Here is a 15,663-nt window from a genome sequence, read left to right as displayed (position 1 = left end):
ATATATATATATATATATATATATATCCGGTAAAAAAAAATTCTGCTAGGAAGGTAATAAGTTTTTTTTTCTACATATTTTATTGATAAACGAAACAAATGAATCACTAGATGATTCATTTATAAGATGATTCACAAGAAAAAATTCCCAAAAAAACATATTTATGATTCAGTTTTAAGCAAATTAAGAAAAAAAATCACTTTTATGACAATTTTAGTGAATAACAACAAAATCATTATATAAATGAATCATCGAGATGTTTTTTTGAGATTTTTTTCTTGTTAATCATCTTATTTAATGATTCATTTTGTTTGTTCGCGAAAAAAATATATATAGTCAAGATGAAATAAGAAAAAAAAAATTGGTAGGAAGATAAGAAGTTTTTTTTCTACATATTTTTTTCCCGAACAAACAAAATAAATCATTAGATGATTCATTTGTAAGATGATTCACAAGAAAAAATTCTCAAAAAAACATCTCGATTATTCATTTATACAATGATTTTGTTTTATTCACTAAAATTATCATAAAAATTAATTTTTTCTTAATTTACTTAAAACTAAATCATAAAGATGTTTTTTTGGGAATTTTTTCTTGTGAATCATCTTACAAATGAATCATCTAGTGATTCATTTATTTTGTTCGTCAAAAAAATATGTAGAAGAAAAAAAAAACTTCTTACCTTCCTACAAAAAAAATTATTACCGGATTTATATATATATATATATATATATATATATATATATATATATATATATATATATATCCTTAAAATTAAGTTTTATTTGGAGAACGGAAATTTTTACGTCTTATTTTTTGAAAAATGTTAGAATCATTTAAATAAAACGTTCGTATCCTTAACAATAATATTTTTGAAAAGTTTCTTTTACAAACTTACTAAAATAATATTGTCAAGAACTTCGTCATTTGTTTTTTGTTAATTTGGATAAAAAAGTTCGGTTATATTTTATAAAAACAATATATATATATATATATATATATATATATATATATATATATATATATATATATATATATATATATATATCATAAAATTAAAATATAAACGCTTCAAGAACTTACTTTTAAAAAATTATTTTTAAAAGGTCAATATTACAGTGAGTAGAAATACTTTTAAAATTTTTATAATATTTGGAGAAAATTTATTCTGATTTTTATAGAAATGATTTTTATAGAAATTACAAATTAAACCATATTTTTTTTTTCAAATTTTCATAATTGTGCTATTTTGTAGTAATCAAATTTAAATAACTTCGATTTTTTAATTTTTCTTTCCAAAAAAAAAATTATAGCTAAAATACGAAATTAGTGGAAAAAAAAACTACAAGCAAATAGGCCGGTGACACTTGTCATGTTGGCGTGGGATACGTGTCCGCTCTAGGAGAGGCTACATGGCCCAATTTTCTTTTTCTTTTTTATTTTCACTTTAATATTTTTGGTTTAGTCAATTGTACTTTAAAAATAATACACATTTTCGAAAATTTTCAAAATCTCGCAATTAATTACCAAAATATCAAATCATTTTGAAAGATTTTGACGATAAATAAAATTAAATACTGACCATTTATTTTTTCAATATTTGGACCAAAAATTGTCCTTCCAATTTTTACCAATATTTGAGTTCATCTATATATATATATATATATATATATATATATATATATATATATATATATATATATATATATATATATATATATATATATATATATGTGTGTGTGTGTGTGTGGGGGGGGGGGGGGCAGAAAACGACTGACGTAGGCTCGGCGGTTGACTGAGGTAAAGAGATTAATTGTCTAGGTGAAGATTAATCAAGGACCATTAATTATTTAAAAATATTAATAAATATAACAGCAATTCTAAGAATATAACATTAATAAATATAAATATATCAATTAAAATAATTATTAAAAATTTAATAAACAAAATATTATAACATGAAACTATGATTACAAAAAAAAACACCATTAAATTGGTAACTAAACAAATAGATACCTAGAAATTACACATAGGAAAAATGGGGGATTCGAAACTAAACGGAAGTATCTTCTAAATGTTGTTTACAATTGTTTGTGCTTAGTTGTAAGTTAATATGAACTTGTAAAATCACATAAAAACTCCTTCTTTGATTATTGTTTTTAAATTAATTTTAGTAATTTTATTATTAGCTAAATTTATCCTTGTGTTTGACACCCAACTTATCTAAATTATTCTAAAATTTTGACTAGATACACTACGTAAGTGCAATTAGTTGGTTAAGTAGGTTAAGATTATAAATTTAAACCAAGGTACTATATAAAATGCACAATCATATATATATATATATATATATATATATATATATATATATATATATATATATATATATATAGATCCGGTAAAAAAAAATTTAGTAGGAGAGTCAAGATCAAATAAGATTGAAATTTTTGGTAGGAAGGTAAAAAGTTTTTTTTCTATATCTTTTTTTCGCGAACAAACAAAATGAATCATTAGATGATTCATTTGTAAGATGATTCACAAGAAAAAAATTATCAAAAAAACATCTTGATAATTCACTTATATAATGATTTTGTTGTTATTCACTAAAATTATCATAAAAGTGAATTTTTTCTTAATTTACTTTAAAATGAATCATATAGATGTTTTTTTGAGAATTTTTTCTTGCGAATCATCTTACAAATGAATCATCTAGTGATTCATTTTTTTTGTTCGTCAAAAAAATATGTAGAAAAAAAACTTCTTACCTTCCTACAAAAACAAAATTCTTACTGGATCTATATATATATATATATATATATATATATATATATATATATATATATATATATATATATATATATATATATACACATATATATATATATATATATATATATATATATATATATTCTCTTTTTTTTTTTGTAAGAAGGTAAGAAGTTTTTTTACATATTTTTTTTTTGACGAACAAAATAAATGAATCACTAGATGATTCATTTTTAAGATGATTCACAAGAAAAAATTCCCAAAAAAAACATATTTATGATTCAGTTTTAAGTAATTAAGAAAAAAAATCACTTTTATGACAATTTTAGTGAATAACAACAAAATCATTATATAAATGAATCATCGAGATGTTTTTTTGAGATTTTTTTCTTGTTAATCATCTTACAAATGAATCATTTAATGATTCATTTTGTTTGTTCGCGAAAAAAAAATATAGAGTCAAGATCAAATAAGAAAAAAAAAATTGGTAGGAAGGTAAGAAGTTTTTTTTTCTACATATTTTTTTCCCGAACAAACAAAATAAATCATTAGATGATTCATTTGTAAGATGATTAACAAGAAAAAATTCTCAAACAAACATCTCGATGATTCATTTATACAATGATTTTGTTGTTATTCACTAAAATTATCATAAAAATTAATTTTTTCTTAATTTACTTAAAAACGAATCATAAAGATGTTTTTTTGGGAATTTTTTCTTGTGAATCATCTTACAAATGAATCATCTAGTGATTCATTTATTTTGTTCGTCAAAAAAATATGTAGAAAAAAAACTTTTTACCTTCCTACAAAAAAAAATTATTACCGGATCTATATATATATATATATATATATATATATATATATATATATATATATATATATATATATATATATATATATATCCTTAAAATTAAGTTTTATTTGGAGAACGGAAATTTTTACGTCTTACTTTTTGAAAAATGTTAGAATCATTTAAATAAAATGTTCGTATCCTTAACAATAATATTTTTGAAAAGTTTCTTTTACAAACTTACTAAAATAATATTGCCAAGAACTTCATCATTTGTTTTTTGTTAATTTGGATCAAAAAGTTCGGTTATATTTTATAAAAACAAATATATATATATATATATATATATATATATATATATATATATATATATATATATATATATATATATATATATATATATATATATAACTTTTTCGTTCTTTTAGCATGATCATATCACTAATCAATCCAACCCACTTAGCAGATTACCATTCTTTATTTCAGATATCCAAAAAATGTAATAGATTAAATCCCATTTGTAATAAATTTATGATTTGCAATTGAAAGTTCGTGATCTTGTGTGTTCATATAGTTCCAAAGGCACTTAAGTGGAAGAAAGGACACTGACATCAAGGCAAGAGGCCTCTAAAGCAGAAAATGGAATGAAATTATACTAACATACAAAAATATTACGATAGGTTTTCCACCATCTTACGATATTGGAGCTCCAAGTCTCAATTGTGAGACTACAACATACACAAATATGCTCTTTAGACTGGCTGCTCCCACAAACTGAACACAAATAAGAACATGAGACTATTCCTCTTTCAATGAAATTGACGCAAATCTGCAATCTACGATCCAAACTCTTTAAGCTAAAATATTAATTCTCTTTGCCACTAACTTATTCCATCTAACTTTTTAGTCAAAATGGTTGAGGATAAAATCATTTGCAAATTTCCTTAAAATGCTGGACATTATTTTGATATCATATGATAAGAGTATATATGATCAAGAGTTATTTGATGAACATTTTCTTAGAGTAAAGTGCCAATTTGGTGCATGTAGTTTTAAAATTGTATATTTGGTTCTTTGAGCATGTGTCTTTGTAGATTTGGTTCCTCCTTAAATTCAAATGATTAATGAGTCTTTATTTAAGTTTTTTTCTATTTTGTTTGTGACAAAAAAAAAAAAACAAAATGGGTCTCTCTCTCTCTCTCTCTCTCTCTCTCTCTCTCTCTCTCTCTCTCTCTCTCTCTCTCTCTCTCTCTCTCTCTCTCTCTCTCTCTCTCTCTCTCTCTCTCCAAGACCCTCCTTCCTCTCTGCCTCCACCATCTCTTTCATCTTTTACTGATATACAAATTGTCAATGTCATCTACCTACAATATATACAGAAAAATGATGGCACATTAGTCACTTCGGTTTAAAAATAAAAAGGAAAAAATCATAACAAAACTTATTACAAATGATAAATTTTGCAATTTTGAAACCAAATTGATTAAATCCAAAGAAATCGGCAAAGATCAAATTTACATTTGAAGTTTTGAAACCAAATTTACTAAAACCAAAGAAATAAAAATAACGACAAAGACCAAATTTACATTTACAGTTTTCTCTTTTATTTTTTACCAATCTCATATTAACTTTCCACATTGTTATGAGGAGCAAATTAAACTATGTAATATAAATCGACCTCACTTTACTTCTAATCTATTCAATGCATTTTAGAAACATTTATCTTAAAATTATTCAACTTTCAAAAATCATTGTCGTTAACTTTTGTCAAAGAGATCGGCCAATCCACATAGAACCAAATCTAAATATTATGCTTTACCCATGTAATGGAACACGGCTGTGACGAACAAACAAAATCTGCTTGCTATACACCTTTTCACACCTTGCCGAAGTGTAGCATTGAGCCAGACGTTTGTGCTCCAGATCGATCACCGTCTTGTATAATCATTGCTTCGCGGCATGCACCTGCCGTCTTTGTGAGTGGAGAGATTTGAAATTTTGCTCCACTACGTTTATCCATGCATAGCTTTTGTTATTACCTACTCCATAACATTCATAATTTAGTATTTGTTTACAAGCACTAATACAATGGTTGTATCCCTTTATTTCTTATGCGAACACAAGCACACAAGGTGTGATATGGTTTGACGCGTTTGCTATATGTAATATTCTAATTTATCTATACGTATAAATTATTTTAACAAAAAGGATAAAATATTTTAAATAATAATTGGAGCGTGCCTATCATTAATAAAACCATCGTACTTTGCTTTAAATAGTTCAAGCTCACATAAAAACATACATACATTTAAAAGGATATATATATATATATATATATATATATATATATATATATATATATATATATATATATATATATATATATATATATATATATGGAAAAGTGAATATACCCTTTAAGGGTATATATGCTTAGGTACCCAAACTCACCATAATACGTTCTTTTGTTTGATATATTTATTATAATGTTCTTTAACTTCAATCCTTAACTTGATTTACTTTCAAGATTTTCAAATTTTCATTATTATCTTCCTCTTACATCACATCTTTTTTACGAACATCAATTACGTTATATATATTATAGTTGAAAATGAAAATTATGTAAGAGAAAATAAATGTGAAATTTATAAAAAAATCTTTGAATGAAATCAAGTTGGAAGTTGAATTATAAGAACATTAGACAATTACAATCTATATATATGATACAAAACGACGTAGTATGGTGAGTTTGGGTACCTAAACTTTATATATATATATATATATATATATATATATATATATATATATATATATATATATATATATATATATCCATTCAACTAGAAAAGAAAAATATTATGAACCATGAAAATTTATCATTCACGATTTAATAGTTTTGCTTTTTTATTTTTTCTACACTTATTTACTATTTAACATGATAATCATGAAAACTATCAAGACATAGAAAGGTGATGCTTTTATATTATTATTAAATAAGAAGTACAAGATACAATGAAAGGAAAAGACAGAATATAAACTATCAAGACTTCGAAGCGCTAGGGTTTTATATTATTATCAAAGGAGAAGTACAAGATACAATGAAAGGAAAAGGCAAAATATATAGACTAGATATTTATAGTTTTCTAGCAAATGAGCCAACATAAGACTCAATACAAAATAAATCCCAAAAATCTTATTAGGCTACCATCCCCCCTCAAAGTCACAATACATGAATACAACAACAATACGCATTGAGAGTGTGTCAGACAGAAAATGAAATTGAGGAGCATTCAATGGCTTCGTAAGAATATCATCAATCTGTAAAGTGGAAGGAACATAAGGTAGGGAGATAGTGCCTTTCTGGAGTTGATGTCGTGTGAAATGACAATCAATCTCAATGTGCTTTGTGCGCCCATGAAACATTGAATTCTTGGCAATCATTATCACACTCTCATTGTCACAATACAAAGGGGTAGGCTGAGAAATGTGAACGCCCCATATCTACAAGAAGCCATCTCAACCAAACAATCTCACAAGTGGCGATAGCCATGGCTTGGTAATCAGATTTTGTTGAAAATCGAGAGACAATATATTGTTTCTTGCTCTTCCATGATATCAATGAATCTCCAAGAAAAAACAATACCCAGTATTGGACTTATAATCATAAATATCATTATCCTAATTTGCATCAATATAGACACGCAGCTTAAGAGATGATGTAGATGGAAACACAAAGGTGTGGAGCTGAGTACCACAAAGATATCTCAAAATACGAATACCAGCTCCCCAATAAATAGTAGTAGGGGCAGTGACAAATTGGCTAACCACATAAACTGCATGAGTAACATTTGTTCTAGTGACAGATAGGTTAAACAAACTCGCTACAATGGTACGATAAAGGCTTGGATCTGATAAGGGGACACCGTCAGTTGGAGAATACTTTGCATTACTCTTTATAGGCATGTGCATTTTAAAAAATCTGAAATATATTCCATTTGATATAAAAGATAACCCTTTTGAAACTGAGCAACTTCAATCCCCAAATAATAACATAGCAAACCCAAGTCGTTTATGGCAAAACGATAAGCCAAATCATGCTTTAAAGACTTTATACCATCCTGATCATCACTAGTAATAATCATGTCATCGACATATATGGAAAGAATAATCCTACATGCACTCGTACATCGAACAAATAAAGTCGAGTCATGGTTACTTGGTTGAAAATCAAGCGAAGTAATCATCATAAAATTCTCAAACCAAGCACGAGGGGCTTGTTTGAGGCCATATAGTGCCTTCTGAAGTCGAAAACTCCACCTGGTTTGTGGGCAATACCAGGGGGAGGAAACTTGTATACTTCCCTATGAAGATCATCATTCAAGAACACATTCTTGACATCCATCTGATAACTCTTCCTTTGGCGAATGGAAGAAACTACAATTAAGGTGCGAACAGTCGTCATTTTTGCAACAGGAGCAAAGGACTCCTCATAATCCATACTATACTTTTACGTATGCCCTTTCGCAACAAGTCTGGCTTTATATCGACGGATCCATCAGACTTTGTTTTGATTTTATATACCCAACGACAACCAATCATGTGCTTTCTGAATGGAAGCAGAACCAAATCCCATGTACGAGTCTAATAAATAGTTGCAAGTTCCTCAACAATAGTGGTCTACCAAAGAGGATCAGGAACGGCTTCTTTGTAGGATGTTGGCTTAGAGAGACGATGTAAATTAGCACTAAAGGAGGCAAACACTTGTGAGTAATAGGAATAGACAAAGTCAAGAGGCTTTGTGGACTACTTATTACGATATGGCCTTGATGGTGTGGGATATTGATGATCTGCAGGCCGCAGATCAACGATAGGTGGTGGATCAGCAACAGGTGGCATGGTACGTGTGGAATGTACTATTTTTAATCCTATTAACTTAAACACAAAAGCAAACACATGGAAGGCAGTGTACTTATCGATTAGCATTTTAGTTTAGGCAAGTAGGGTATCGAACTGTAACGACCCAAAAATCAAGGGTAAAAATTTCATTTTTAATATAGTCACAACATAGATATCATTATTTCCAAACATCCAAAACATTATTAATTAAAACATTTATCAGAGTCCATCCCAAAATCATTCAATGCGGAAAACATGGGTGTGTATACTGCGATCAATTCGGGCCCTTCTTTTCCAAATCGATGATACCTGAAACAATAAACCAAAATTGTAAGCACGAAGCTTAGTGAGTTCCCCAGAGCATACTACACGCAATCCACATAACCACATAATACATACTAGCTATAACAGTTACATAAACCATATCAATCATATAAGTCATGCATACATAACCCTGTAAGGATGTCATGGGCTCCCCCAGGGTCTTAGACCTTCGTGGCATGGGCTACCCTACATGGTCATTACCTAGGAATATCATGGGCTACCCCATATGGTCTTACATCCAATATCATGGGCTACCCCACATTGTATTTACCTAGTAATGCCATAGGCTACCCCACATGGTCTTACATCCAATGCCACGGGCTCCCCCCTGGGTCTTCCATGCAATAACACACAATCACATAGCATATCAAATCACAGAAATGACTAACACATAAACCATAATCACATAATGGGTTGGACTTTGTGCCTTAGACCCATGGGTATGGTGAGAAGACTCACCTCGCACTGTTGAAGTCCTGCGGATGCAACTCCAGCTGTTGGTTGATAGGTTCCCGAACTGCCAACATCAAACAATACCCAATCAATAATTGGGCTCCAAGCCCAAGGTCCAACTCACACTCCAAGGCCTTATATCTCATGATCATAAAGGCCCAAACTATGGCCCATATATGGCCTAATTTTCCAAATTGGGCCCAAACCCCTTACATGGGCCTTACCCTAAAGCCCATTCAATTATTGTAGTCCATTTGATTGTTCTTGGATGTCCTAATATTGGCCCAATCACAAAAGCCCAATAGAAAGGCCCAACATAAAGCCCAAGTGAAATTAGGGTTTCACATAAAATGACAATTAGGTTTAAGAGTTTCTCACTTAACCCATTAAGGATTTAATACATTAAGTCCATCACTCTACTAGATAAGTCATATGGTGTGATTGGGTGTAATTCACAACTCCATTCCAATGGCCCAAAAGTGGGTCCCAATAAGTCCAAAGCCCATAAATCCAAAATTAGGCTTTTCTAAACCCTAATTAGGATTTCCAACCCCATCTTAGCCCAATAGGCCCACTAGCTAGGTCTTTTGATCAATTAAGGTTCATTAGGCCCATTAGGGTTTTAGTCCCTTTGTCCAAACATACCAAACGTGTCACAATACAAACGAGGCACACCGCCACCCGACACGACGACCGGTAGTGGCAGGAGGAGGCAGCTACCACCTCACGGTGGTGGTTATGAGCTTTCATTTCATTATTTCGATGCTATTACAGTTTACAATGCAAAATTTCAAAATAACATACACTCACACTAATACAAACACACACACACACACAGCCAACCATGTAGTGGTAGGCGGTGACACATGGTGGCAGCCACCACCTCACGGTTGTGGTGGTAACTGTTCTTGATTTTCTAGTTAAACAAACTACACACACAACACACACAACACACACTACAACATAAACAAACACCCACATGCTTTCTTTCTTGCAAACGGATCCAGCCACCCACCTGGTGGCGCACGGCAACGGTAGCAGCGGTTTCACGATGGCAGCCACCACCTCACGGTGGTGGCGGTGATTTCTTTCAGTTCTCAGTCAGGCAGCCACACACACCACACGGACTTGAAAGCAGAGTCGCACACCCACACAAACTCACAACCGCCTCTCATGGTGGCTGGTGGTGAAGAGATAAAGCAGCGATGGCAACAGCAACACCATTGGCAATAACAGTAGCACGGCGCAGAGAAGGTGTGACAGAAACCGCGGTGACAGAGGCGGAACTAACTAGCGGTGGCGGCTAAAAAGAGGTAGTAATTCCAGGACGTTGCTCGATTAGTCTTCACGACCACAATGTCGGCTTGAAAAACTTGCCTCCACCGGACATGAAGACAACGGCAGGAGGATAGAAGATAGCAGCCTTTCGCCTTCGTTGGGAGCTAGATGATAATGGAGGCTTCCCAGTGGTTTCCAGCTTCAACAGCAGCGGTGGCAGGAGGTGAAGAAGGGTTGGTGGCCAATGGGAGACATAAGGGGGTGACGGTTGGAAAGGGTTTACTTAGGGTTAGGGTTTGTATAGCTATATACCCGTGCCCTAGGAAACTAAGTGCCATAATGTCAAGATCAGCCCTCCTTTTCTATTTTTCTTTCAAACCAAGGTCATAATTTACTCTTCCCACCCCTTCTCACATAATTCCTTTCATATTTAGACCCACGGTTACCATTCAGCCCCTCCTTTACAAATTACTCTCAAATAAAGTCCATATGTTACCCTTTTAACCCAAGCCTTCAAAACTCTTTACAAATTGAGTCTGAAATTTACCATTTAGCCCCTACCCTCAGAATCTTTATAAATTGGATCTGAAATTTATACTTGAACCCCCAAATAATCCAACTTATGACATTTAGCTTCCCAAAACCAACACCTTGCTATATAATTATTTATTCTAGGGCCACTATACATTCATTTATTTATTTATTTATTTAATAAACGAGGTGTTACACAAGCACTGGGAACCGTAAACAATTAAAATTGATAGTAATATTATCTAAATAAAACAATATTTAAAAAGGGGTTTTCTCTAGTTTTTCAAGACTAAAAACTTAAGCAATTTTCTAAACACTTACACAAAGAACAATTAACAATTAAAAGAGAATCAAAATACAACTAGATTCAATAAGATTAAAGAGACTTCCATTTAGATTCAATTCACTTATTCCTATGGTTGATTTCATGGCAAGTGCAACAGAGTAATATATCATTAGTTACCGATTTCTAATGTGATTAGGTTCATGTTCACTATTACTAATAATTTAGCAAACAAGTTAACTCAAACATCGATCAAGTGATTAAACTAACTGGTTTCCTAATATTCAGTTCGAATCAAGTAAGACTTGTAATAATTGCTAATCAAATTGGTTGGTTCAATTAACTCATATGTGGTTGGTCATCACACATGATCACACATTAATTTACTTATTTTCTAGTTAACCCTAGGTTATGTTCACAACATTAGGCATACAATCTTGTTTTTACAAAACCATAAGATTCATGTAATCAAGAAGATGTTCATACAACTCAATATACTTAGTCACTAACCGAAAATAATTATCATTAACACATAAGGATATTTTAACAAGCTTAACAATATAAATAACCAAATCAATATAATCCAAAGCCACTAGTCAAACCATATTTATAAGATCATCTAGTCTAAAAGAAAGTATGGGGTTTTAGCCCATAACACCAGCAAATAAAACCATAAAAACGAAATTTAATGTTGCAAACATGATTCAAAAAAAGAATTAAGAGAAAAGTAATGGTTAAATGCCTTTGATCTCTTCAAAATTAACCTCTAGTCGAATTCTGAGTTCCAAAGCTTCTTGAGAATGTCTCAGGCCTCCAAAAGTCGCTAATAACCTCCAGGAAACGTTAAGATTCCGAATAGAAACGATCCAAATATATAGATTTTGAAAAATGACACAAATCGGAGAGTTGGAGATCCAAACTCGACGAGTTGGTCATTAAAATCTCGTATTCCCCAAGTCAGTGTCAAGAATCATGAAGCTTCTATTCAAATCGTTGAGTTGGAGGACCCAAACTTGCCAATTTTTTTTAAAAAAATTAAAAAAAAAATCAACGAATTTATTTAAAAACCTGCGATTTTTTCATAAAAAAGTTTTATGACCTCTAAGTATTTTTTATGCATTTTTATTATTTTTAGGGTTTTTTGTTTTCCATAGAACCTAAACATATATATATATATATATATGGAAAAATGAATATACCCTTAAGGTTATACAATCTTAGGTAACCAAACACACTATAATACGTCGTTTTGTTTGATATATTCATTATAATATTCTTAAACTTCAACCCTATCTTGATTTGCTTTCAAGATATTCGAAATTTCATTATTGTCATTCTCTTACATCACATCTTTTTGCCGAACACCTACTACACTATATATATTATAGTTGAAAATGAAATTATGTAAGAGGAAGATAAATATGTAAATTATAAAAATCTTGGAAGTAATCAAATTAGAAGTTAAATTATAGAAACATTGGATAACTAGAATGTATTTTGTGATACAAAACGACGTAGTATGATAAGCTTAGGTATATTCATTTTTCCCATATATATATATATATATATATATATATATATATATATATATATATATATATATATATATATATATGCTTAGGTTATTTTGTTTTTACTAAGTATTGTGTGCCAGAATGCATAGATCTGGACCAACGGATGAAATTAATCAATAGACATGATTTGAGAGTGTATGATATTACAATGGGGTAACATCTACCATATAACCACACAATTTTTAGCAAAAGGGTATTTTGGACAATTAACGATATTTATAAAAGGAAATTTTTTGATTTTTAGGGATGATTAATTCTCCTAATTTTAAAAAAAAAAAAAAAAATCTGAATTTTTTAATTAGTTCAATTTCAATTTTTACCGATTTTATTCTATTAGAATATTTTTTCTTAGAATGATGCTATTTCAGAATTTTATTCTAATAGAATATTATTGAAGAAAAACAAAATTCTTTAATCAGATGTTGAAAAATAACAAACATTCTAATATATTCTTATACATCTGAACTTAAATACAAATTCATACATATTCTTACAAACTAAAATCCTTATACATTTTAATATAATAATACATATTCTAAAAGAATATCAACAAAAATGATTAAAATTCTTAAAAAAATAACAAAATTCTGCTAGAATACTCCCGTTCTCTTTGTTTTCTTCATTTTTCACATCAATGACAGCCACTTCAAAACCTAAATATAAAAAATAAAAAAAATAAAAAATAATAAAAAAAACATGATCAACTTTAAAATATTATAACTTTCAGTATATTCTAAAAGAATAAACTATAAATTCTAATAGAATGTGTTTAACATTAAAGACTTCTAATTTATTCTAATATAATGTAATACTTAAGTCACTTAATCAAGTATTCCCAGAATCATGAAATCATTTTATGAGAATAATTGTCATGATATCATATTCTATCAGAATAAGTGGTATATCGAGAGAAACATCTATTACAAAAAAAAAAACAAAAAAAACAAAAAAAAAAAAAAAAAAAAAAAAAACAAAAACAAAAACAAAAAAAAAACAAATTTTAATCGAATCATATAATCTAAAGTGTAATTACCAATTGATTATAACATAATATATATATATATATATATATATATATATATATATATATATATATATAATGGGAATACTATTACCGTATGTTTTTGAATTCTAAGGGAAAGTCTGTTTGCTTCAACATCATAAACATAGATCGAATCATCAATACTTCCAGCTACAAGTTCTCTACCATCAAAGAATGATGTCTCAAATTTATGAAAAAGGTAAAAAATAAAAAATAAAAAAAAATAAAAAAACTGCATCGATTGAATCATCAATACTTCGATTTGCAACTTTGGTCCTTATCTTTATGTTTCATAACAATTTTGGTCCCTGGATCACTAAAGCTGTAATTTACTCTTTTTAAAGACTAATAACAAATAATACCTGTAAGATCATGACTCTTCTATGTGTCACAAGAAGTATTTTATCTTTATATAGTGAGAAATGGTCTTCGTAAGCATCTGATAACGCAAACTTTCCACACACTTTGAACAATTCCACTTGCAAAAAGAATGAACCTGATTCCGCAAGCTGAAGCATAACCTACATTTGTGTTAAAAAAAAAAGTGTCACAAGAAGTATTTTATCATTCTCATTGTGTTTGCACCTTCCGTTGTTTTTAATAATAAATCAAGGACTCTACTTATAGGTTGTGCTGCAACGCCTATTATACCCTTACCTACCCCCGAAACAAAACCTTCAACTATAGATGCTTTTGCACCTTCTAGAGGCTTTGTTAGAATGCTAGTAACTCCACAGAATAGACCTTTTGCTAATGCCCCTCCACCTTCTCTGATCACATCACCCAAATCTTCAACCCCTTTGTTTTCCCGCGTGTTTAATTTAAATAATAAATAACTACTTCTATCATTTATGACAACTGAAAATAACAAAACTAACCTGTCTCTGGAGACTTTGAATGAATTTTTTGTCCATTGATAAGGCGGCAACACCTTTAGACATATGTCCAAATTCACTACTTGTGTTTCCTAATATGTCTACACCAGAAAGTAGCTGAAGAGGCCGACTTAGGATATCTTTTGTGATGTTTGAGATGGCATTTGTGATGAGAACACTTTGTCTTAGAGATAAGTTCTCCAGGAATCTTTGATTTACAAGAATCTATGAGCAATTACAGCATGCATACATTATTATTCTTGTTAAGTGGATGATTATGATAGATTGGGGAAAAAGTTAAATACTTACTGGCATATTTTTAATGTTCCCAAGAGCTGTCATCAAGGAAGCCCAAAACCCGAGTACACCCACAGGGCGCTGAGTTGGTGACATGGCCATGGAGAATTTAAATCAAAACTCTGAGATATTTAGAACACTGCAATTGAAAAATATGTTAATAAAGAAAAATTCAAGAAAGGTGGGAATTGGGAAAGAGGTTGAAGTTGAACAGTGCATACTCGATGTCAATGATGGGATCCACTTCCAACTACAGGTTCTCTATCATCAAAGAATGGTGTCTCAGATTATGCCTCATGCTTTCCTTCATGTATCTTTCATCGCCTCGTTGTGTGCCTTTTCCTTTTTTCCCGATCAAACAAAAAACAGATTGGAAAAAGCCCTACAATTCTGATTAGTTGGGGGAAATAAACCACGATCGATTTCAATGGGGTTGGACATTATTCGACAATGGGAGAAGACGGTAGGAGCACGGTGGGCTAGGTTTATAAGAAGGAGATGACAAATAAAGAGAGAGAGACTAGGTCAAATATATTTATTTTATTTCCCTAATT

The 15,663-nt window shown here is 30.1% G+C and overlaps 1 pseudogene; it reads right to left on the bottom strand.

The window, feature by feature from the left end:
- Positions 1-10,400: 10,400 nt before the first annotated feature.
- On the bottom strand, positions 10,401-15,243 carry LOC145035219 (uncharacterized; annotated as a pseudogene).
- Positions 15,244-15,663: the final 420 nt, after the last annotated feature.

The sequence above is a fragment of the Lactuca saligna genome, chromosome 3 (genome assembly GCF_052625555.1).
Source record: "Lactuca saligna cultivar CGN05327 chromosome 3, ASM5262555v1, whole genome shotgun sequence".
NCBI lineage: Eukaryota > Viridiplantae > Streptophyta > Magnoliopsida > Asterales > Asteraceae > Lactuca > Lactuca saligna.
The sequence above is the reverse complement of the archived record's forward strand: the minus strand, read 5'-3'. Positions and strand labels throughout refer to the sequence as shown.